Consider the following 8,894-nt stretch of genomic DNA (forward strand, 5'->3'; position numbering starts at 1 on the left):
CCTCTCCCCAGGAGGCCTAACAGTGGTGGCGCGCGGGCCCGTGAACGGAAAGCGACATCGAGCGGGTTTGGGGAGCCGAGACCGATGTACTGCCTCTCGCGCGGGCCAGCACGCCTGCTGGCATCGGTCCTGGCACCCTTGGCCTAAGCTGAATCGCGCGGGCGGCGACCAGGTGCGTCCTGAGCGCCCTCAAGTTCAACAACGCACCCGCGTGCCCGCGCGAGCGCCGCGGCCGTCCCCCGTATGACGGAAAGGACCTTCTGTGCTGTCACTCAAGTCCCGAGGACGGCTCGAGAGAGCCCAGGGTCCCGGCGCCCCGCGCACGCCCTTTGGATTTCAAATCCCGCCCCCAGCAGGAAACAGGTGTAAGTGGGGTCGTTAGGCAGCTTTGGGCGGAGGGATCTTTCTGCGGAGCAGGGCAGTGCTGGCACAGCACCGAGAAGCAAGGCAAGATTCAGAGCTGGTCCCTGCCAGCAGCCAGCAGCCCGCCTTCCCTAGAGAAACGGGGAACGGCCCCGGGCGCGCTGCACCTCCACGCCCGCCTGATGTCTGCGCTACCGCCACCAGGGGGTGATGCGCCTTCATCCTTCCTCCAGGATGCAGTGGCTGTCTGCGAAGACAGTCTGAGACATCGCAGCCCCAAGTTTCAGCTCTGGGTGCTACGATGGGCCACTGGCCGGGCTCAGGTGGTCACTTAACCCCGTGCGCATTCCTCCTACAGATTAGAAGGAGGCCCTGGGAAGTCCTGGACTCACACACCTCGGCCGTCCAAAGGTGAGAATTCTCAGACCTTCCAAGAATGTTGGAGAGCGATGCCTGCTGGTGTGTTCAGGCTTGACTGGTGGACAGTGACTGTGGCATTAGGCTATCATAAGGTTCCTGGCAGGGAGGGGCTCAAAATCATTGCCAGATTCCGGACAAGGTTGTCACCTACAGAAAGGAATTGATGAATTGCCACATTTGGGAACAATCTGAGAGCTGAGGACCAAAGGCACCTTACAGCATGGTGAAGCCAGGGATATATGGGGCCACAGAGGTTGCCCAATCCAGAGAGCTTGGGCCCGGAAGAACAGAGCGGAAAGTCCATTGTGAGATCAACTTCTCATCCGGCCCTAGTGAGTAATGATGGCTGTCCTTGACCGACTGCCTACCAGGAGCCAGCTGGAGCTACTGCGTTACCTCCTTTAGTCCAAACCATAACCCAGTGAGGTTTGAGCTGCTGCTGTCCCCATGCCATGGGTGAGGAAACTGAAGCTCAGGAAAGTTGGGTTGCCCTAAGATACACAGTAAGTGGCAGAGTTAAGACTGAAATCCAGGTCTGACTGACACCAAGCCCGTGTGTTTATCCCCTTTGCCATAATAATCAAAGTCAGCTCCACTGAGCATTTCATAACGGCCAAGCAGTGTGCTGAATGTTTTTGTAAAGCTTTATTTAATCCTCACAGCAACCCTGTTATCATCACAGTACCTTGTACAGTTATCCCCTGCTTTTTGCAAGTTCTCTTCACAGTCCTTGGCTTTTATGGAAGACTTGCATGAGTCCCTGTTTTTATTAACGGAAAGAAATTGGAAGAGGAATTGTCTCCTTTACGCAAAAAGCAACAATCATGTTCCGAATGTTTTGCAGGAGCCCTTATAGGGGCAGTGCGCTCCCCAGGCAGTGAGAGTGGCACCGCCAAACTCCTTCCCTGGGAACTACGCTCAGCATCAGCATCAGCATCATCTCAGCATCAAGCCGCTGAACTTTGAACTGTGTCTGTGAGCATCTGTGCTTTATCTCGATTTGTTTTGCATGTGTGTTAGCAAGATGCATCCTAGGGTGATTGCTTTTTCCCTTTACACCATTTCAGCTTACAAAAGGTTTCCTAGGAACTTTCTACTTTCAGATAATGGAGGAAACCTGTATTTATATATAGTACCTTCTTATAACCATGGTACTCCATTTAATCCTCACCACAATCCTGCGGGGTAGGTACTATTATTATCACTCTCATTTTGCAGGGAGGTAAACTGAGTCATTGGGGCTAAGAAACTTGCCCTCAGTTGCACAGCTAAGAACTGGTAAAGTTGGATTTGAACCCAGGCAGTCGCACTCACCACCATCAGAGCGCATCCCAGCTTCCCTGTTTCATTGCTCACTCTGTTGTGGGTGCTTCAGCCCGCCTCTTCTCAAGGATTTCATCTGAGACAAGCTGAGAAAGTGTGAAAACTCCTTGGTGCCCTCTTACCAGCATGGCTAATTCTGTCCTTTCAGCCGTCTGCGTTGTGTATTATACTACAGCGCCATGCAACCCTGTCACTGCCGGGGTGGAGCTCATGCAGGCCCGACATCCACATTATGAGACACCCTCTACAGAACATACTGGCCTCTTATTGGGTGCGTATCAGCTAGGTTAAGAGATTCATACAGAATAATCTTTTTCTTTCTCTTCTCTCTTCTCTTCCTTCCCCTCCCCTCCCCTATCTTCTCTCTCTCTCTCTCTCTCTCTCTCTCTCTCTCTGTCTTTCTCTCTCTCTCTTAGCACAGATGTCTGATGCCCGGGCTTGTTGCCTCCCCCATTTATCATGTGTATTAAAGAATCCAAACCTAGAAAATAATATCTGAACAGTTGACCCAAGTTCAAGAAGATGAGGCAGGTCCCACCCAGGCTTCTTCCACATGGAAATAAGACTCCTGCCATTTTGTTACATTGTTTGAAATGGATTTTGTGGAGTTGTATCTGTATGTTAGAGCCCAATGCAGTTGTCTTTACTCTTACAGTTTTCCAGTAGGTTGCTTAAGGCTTAGGACTTAAAAAAAAAAAAAAAAGGCAAATAAGAAATAGCAGAAGTGTGCTTTTTGCTACTTCTCCATCAATATGATCTGCTGGGAACTTATGAATTTACATTTATGTACTAAGAGGGTTAGGGCCTGGGTAAGTCAGATTCATGGAATCTGGCTGCTTCCATAGCAGTGACTTTAACCCGGGGAATGCCTGTCTAAAACCAAGTGGGCAGCAGCTGGAGGTCACATTTTCACTAGGTCTGCTGCACTGCTGTGCAGCTCACACCCCACAGTGCCTGTTGTGTTGCTGGGAGGCTGGGATGACAGGTTTTTGTAGAATGCCAGTAGCAGGTGCCTCAGCCTTTTCTGCTGTGTGCCTGTGGAAGCAGGACACTGCATGTGTTCTGATGCCCAGCAGAGCCAGTGTCTGATCAGATAATAATGTTAATAAGCATTTACCAGGCACTTAATATGTCCACACAAATTATTCTAATGCCTAGTTTATTCCGGTGGTTTCCATGCCATGTCTAGTCTATTTCAGTGGTTTCCAGTGTTATCCTAGGGGTACTTAGGAATCAGCCAGACCAGGACAATGGAATCAATTCTATCTGGTTGCTATGGGGATCCCAGGGGAGCCTAGAGAAGACGTGAGGAGTGTCTACTCTCCATTTCTGGAAACTGATGTGGCCAAAGACTACTGAACTTTGAGCACTCTAACAGAGAATCATTTCTATTTAATTTGCCCCATTGTAACTTTGATAAGATAAGTTGCTCAACTTCAGTGTTAGAGTCACCTGGGGAAATTTAAAATAACTCCATGTCCAGGCCACACTCCAGACTGATTAAATCAGAATGTCTGGGGAATGGAGCCCAGGGGTCAGGAGTTTTCAAAGCCCACAGGTGATTACAATGTACAAAAGTAGTTAAAATCATCTATATCTGAGTGATACACAAAAATGTAAACTATGATGTCAAAACATAAAATGTGAGGGAGGAGCAGAAATATGGCGCTTTTAGAACGTGCTTGGACTTAAACAACCATCAACTTAAAATAAACTACTAAATACATAGGTTGTTATATATGAATCTCAACCACAAACCAAAATCCTATAATAGACACACAAGAAATAGAAAGGAATACAAACATAACACTAAAGAAAATCATCAAATCACAAGGGATGAGAGGAAGAGGAGGAAGAGAGAACAAAAACAATCAGAAAACAACAAAATGGCAGTAAGTACGTACCTGTCAATAACTATTTTGAATGTAAATGGACTAAGTGTTTCAAAGGACATAGGGTAGCTGAATGAATGAAAAACAAGACATATGTGCTGTACATAGAAGACTCGCTTCAGCTCTAAAGATATATACAGTCTGAAATCGATGGAATGGAAAAAGATACTCCATGCAAATGGAAACAAAAAGAAAGCTGGGGTAGCATTACTTATATCAGATATATGCACCCCTATATTGATTGCAGCACTATTTACAATAGCCAAGATATGGTAGTAACCTCGTGTCCATTGATAGATAAATAAAGATGTGGTGTATTTATACAATGGATATAACTCAAGCCATAAAAAATTTTGCCATTTGTGACAACGTGGATGGACCTAGAGGGTATTATGCTAAGTAAAAGTAGTCAGACAAGAGAAAGACAAACACTGTATGATTTCATTTATACGTGGAATCTAAAAAACAAAACCAAAACGAAGCAGAAACAGGCTCAGATACAGAGAACAAACTGGTGGCTGCCGGAGGGGAGAGGGGTGAGGGGCTGGCTGAAATAGGGGATGGGTATTAAGAGGTGCAAACCTCTAGTTATAAAATAAGTCATGGAATGTAATGTACAACATAGGGAATATAGTCAATAATATTATAATTTGTATGGTGACAGATGGTTACTAGACCTATCATGGTGATCAATTTGTAAAGTATGTAAATGTCAAGTCACTATGTTGTACACCTAAAACTAATATTGTCCATCAACTATACTTCAATTTTAAGAAATTAAAAAAAAAAAATTCAAGTTCAAAGTGCCAGCCTGGTTTGAGCTGTGCTGTGGGGGTCGGGGAAGTGATTAAGGGTGGACTGGTAAAAGAGGAGCGATTACCTCTTCTAGGCTGACATGGTGGCTGGACACTTCAGGAAGGGGTCAGCTGTGGCATGAGCAGCGACCACAGGCAGAGCAAGGAACAGCGTCCAGAGCCAGGTAGTGGCAGAAATACAGTGGTGTCACAGATTGACTAGGAACCTACATCAAACCCTCTGACTCCAAGACTGCCCAAAGTCCCAGTGCCCCTGGGACTGAGGCTGGAGTTTCTGTGTGAAGGGACGGGGAGGACAGGCAAAAGGCATTACTGTTTGGACTTTATGGTAAATTTGACCTTGCCTGTACTGATGAGCAGGTCAAGCCTGTCCCATATTGGCTGTCATCAAATAGCTCAAGAGTATAGCTCAAGCCCTGGTCAAATTTCCCTTTAAAACCAAGCCTGACTCCCAACTGTATATAAGTTTCTCTTTGTCTTTAAGTGTTAGGCGGAAGTCTGTGTTGCTGTAGAGAAAAAAAAGTGTGTGAGCAGTCTCTCCCAACAGCCAAGCAGCCTGGCAGTCAGAGGCCCAGGCCGCCCGGGCACTTCACACGTAACACACGTCATGCTGGAGAGCAGCCTCGTTAGATAAAAGGCTCTTCCCTGGCTGGTGCGTTCATAAGTAGCAATGGCCACATAAAGCTTGTGCTTGTCTTAATCTATGTTGGCTTTGGACTATTTTGTCTCTCCCTCCCCGAAACAGAACACTGGGAAAAAGGGAGGCAGTAACCTCAGCTGAACAAGAAACAGTGTCATTTTGAAACATCTGTAACATCCCTGTTTACCTTTTTCAAAATCCTCACCAACAGTACAGTATCCCCTCTAGTCATAATTTCAAGCATTGTGTCTCCATAGTGATGATTCAGGCTCCTGTTGCCATGGTGATCGTTCTGTGAGCTAAAACACTTCCATCAATTCTTCCCCTCTTTCCCATTACCAGTGTCAAACCTTCAGTCTAGGCCCTTATTATGTCTTCAGGACCTAGCACTGGGCCTAACAAATAATAGGTGATCAATGTATTGAATGAACGTGCCTGACCAAGACTATTAAGATAGCTCTTACCTGGTCTTTCTGTCTCCAGGCCTTATCCTGTGGGTATTTAGGCTTTATCTTCTTTCTTTTCTTCACTAGAAGCTTGAAGTTACTGAATCAAACACATGCTCATTTTAGAAAAGTCAAAACAATATAGATGTCTACAAAGTGAAAAGTAAACATTCCTCTCGTCACTAAAATAAATTACAGCTGCATCAATGATTTAAAAAAGTAATGTTCCAGAGGAATTTATAACCTGTGGTAAGCAAGGCCATTTTAAGTAATAACAAAATCCTAAAGCCATTAAGAAACAAAATTAATATATTTGAACATATAACATTTCAAAAAGCTGCATGGGGGAAAAAATGCCATTAACCAAGTCAAAAGACTAATGACAAATTGGAAAAATGTATTTGCAAAGCAAAGGATAAAAAGTTAAACTTCCTCAGTTATCAAAGAGTTTATGTCTGGATGAAAAATGATGATGAACCCAGGAGGAAAATGGTCAAAAGAAACTAGTGTTAGCAGAAAAAGGTGCACAATTGTCCAGAAAACAAATGACACAATTGTACAGCCTCACTCATAATTAAATAAATGCAAATAACCAAAACTACAATGACAAAGAGATAAGATTTTTTTTTTACTGATCTGATTGGCAGATAGAGATGTTTGATGACATCTAGTACCGCCAGCCTGAGGGGAAAATGAGCAATCTCATAAATCACTGGTGGAAATGGACATTGGTGCATTCTTTCTGGAGGATGATTTGACAATATCTGTCAGAATTTAAAATATCCATCTCCTTTCACTAGTAATCCCTCTACCAGGAATTTATCCAATACATATAGTTGCAAATGTTTAGCAACATGTATGCACAAGGAGATTTATTGCTGCCTTGTTTTGCAGTAGCAAAAGTCTGGAAACATCCATCCTTCAAAAGAAGGGGACAAGTTAACCAACTTACTGTAAATCCATGTGGTGGAATAGGATGACTCTGTGAGAAGAATAAGGTAGTTCTGTGTCCTCAAAAGCAAAAGAAGAAGTAGCAGTACTGTGTAACATTTTTACAAGAACCAATAAGTAGATGCATATATTGTGTGAATATATGCATTAAAACGCTTTTTCCTGGAATGAATTACAGGAAACTGTTATCAGTGGGATGGGAGATGCTGTGAAGAAAAGGAAAGCAGCTCTGACTTTCGTTTGTATCTTTTACTCATTAAATTTTTCATCTTATACATGTTTCATATATGACATTTAAAAAACTGTCAGCTTTAGTTTCCTTTTCTCTACTTCCCCTGACTGCAATGCCCAGAGATACTTTTTACTCTGTTTTTTTTTCTATATGTATATAAGAAAGATGCAAATCTGCATCTTTGCATATGTACAATTATAATTTTGGTTGTTCAAAAATGGGATTATATATAGTTATACAATTTTCTATTCTTTTGTATATTGTTCACATATTTCTATGTAAAGACATACTGCATAAAATTTCACACTAAGAATATACTATAACTTATTTACCCATTCTTCTATTAGGTTCCTTCCCCCCCCCTTTTTTTTTTTTTTGCCTCTGCAGTGAATCCTACAGTGACCATCATTTTGCATAATTTACTTGTGTACGTGTGTATTTCTATAGGATCAGTTCCCCGAAGTGGAAACCTAGGTAAAAAGAACAGGAACACAGGAGGTCAAGCCAAACCATGCAAGTCATTTAAAGCCTGTGCTCCCATCACATCTTTTAACTTTCCATTGGACAAAGGCAAGTCCCATGGCCAGCCCAAAGTCAATAGCGTGGGAGAATTACACTCTGCCCACCATTCAGCCATGATAAGGATGAAGAAGGAAGGAAGACTTTCAGATATGTATATAACCTGACTTAGCTGACAGATAACTTAGAAAGGATGTCTGGTTTTGGTTTTGTCATTTTCTTTAATGATATTAATTTCTTTAGCAGATATTATTCAATGCCCCATTTATAATCCCCTTAACATTCACTTCTAGGAGACAAAGTGCGGATTCTGAGCATCCACAACTCTGCCTGCGGACTTGTCTTCAGCCCAGCAAGGAGGACAAGCAGGAAGTGCTGGAATGTTAATCCCCTGGAAGCAGCTCAACCAAAAATGCAAAGGGAATCGAGGAGTCAACACTCTAGATTGCTTATGTCTCAATTGGGATGATGCAGGAATTCCTAGACAGTCTCCCAGAATCTCCCATCAGGACTGAGTGCCCATAGCAGGAAATGGTAACAAACCTGACAGTGCACTCTTTTTTTTTTTTTTAATTGAAGTATAGTCGATTTACAATGCTGTGTTAATTTCTGGTTTGTGGTATATATAGATATATATAGTGTATATATATATACACACACACAATAGAGTACTTCTCAGCCATAAAAAATGAATACAATAATACCATTTGCAGTGACATGGATGGACCTGGAGATTATCATACTCAGTGAAGTAAGCCAGAAAGAGAAAGAAAAATACCATATGATACCACTCATATGTGGAATCTACAAAAAGGACAGTGCACTCCTACTGGCTTCCTTTCTCACCATCTCACTTCCCACTCCCCTGCCAGTGTTTTCCTAGGACCACCTCTCCAGCAAAGCACTTGTCCTCAAATTCTTATTGCAGGGTGTGCTTCTTGGGGAACCCAAACCTGCTCTACTCCAAATGTTCACAAATTAATCTCGTGTGGTTTGAGAATTGAGTGTAAAATTACCTAGAGCCTGTCTGTGGGAGTTCTAATTTAGTAGATCAAGGAGAAGGCACCAAAGCAGTACTTTAAAAAATATCCCAGATAATTCTGATATACTTGACCTAAAAGTCCTTTTGGAGATGACTAACTTCAAGAGAATCCTTAGCTTGCCTTGTAAGCTTGTAACGTCTTTATTTTCATTGATTATATTCATTTCATTGATTTCATTGATTGTAACTTCTGATTTTCACACTACACTATAATAACCAACTCTTAACAAAAGACTTGGGGTAAAATGAAC

The 8,894-nt window shown here is 43.0% G+C and overlaps 1 long non-coding RNA gene across 1 annotated transcript; it reads left to right on the top strand.

The window, feature by feature from the left end:
- The first annotated feature begins 574 nt into the window (after positions 1-574).
- Positions 575-8,099, top strand: LOC135318934 (uncharacterized). The gene is made up of 3 exons (XR_010377401.1): positions 575-774; positions 1,628-1,758; positions 7,895-8,099. It is a non-coding gene; the product is annotated as an uncharacterized LOC135318934 (long non-coding RNA).
- Positions 8,100-8,894: the final 795 nt, after the last annotated feature.

Source organism: Camelus dromedarius, chromosome 23, assembly GCF_036321535.1.
Source record: "Camelus dromedarius isolate mCamDro1 chromosome 23, mCamDro1.pat, whole genome shotgun sequence".
Classification (NCBI taxonomy): domain Eukaryota; kingdom Metazoa; phylum Chordata; class Mammalia; order Artiodactyla; family Camelidae; genus Camelus; species Camelus dromedarius.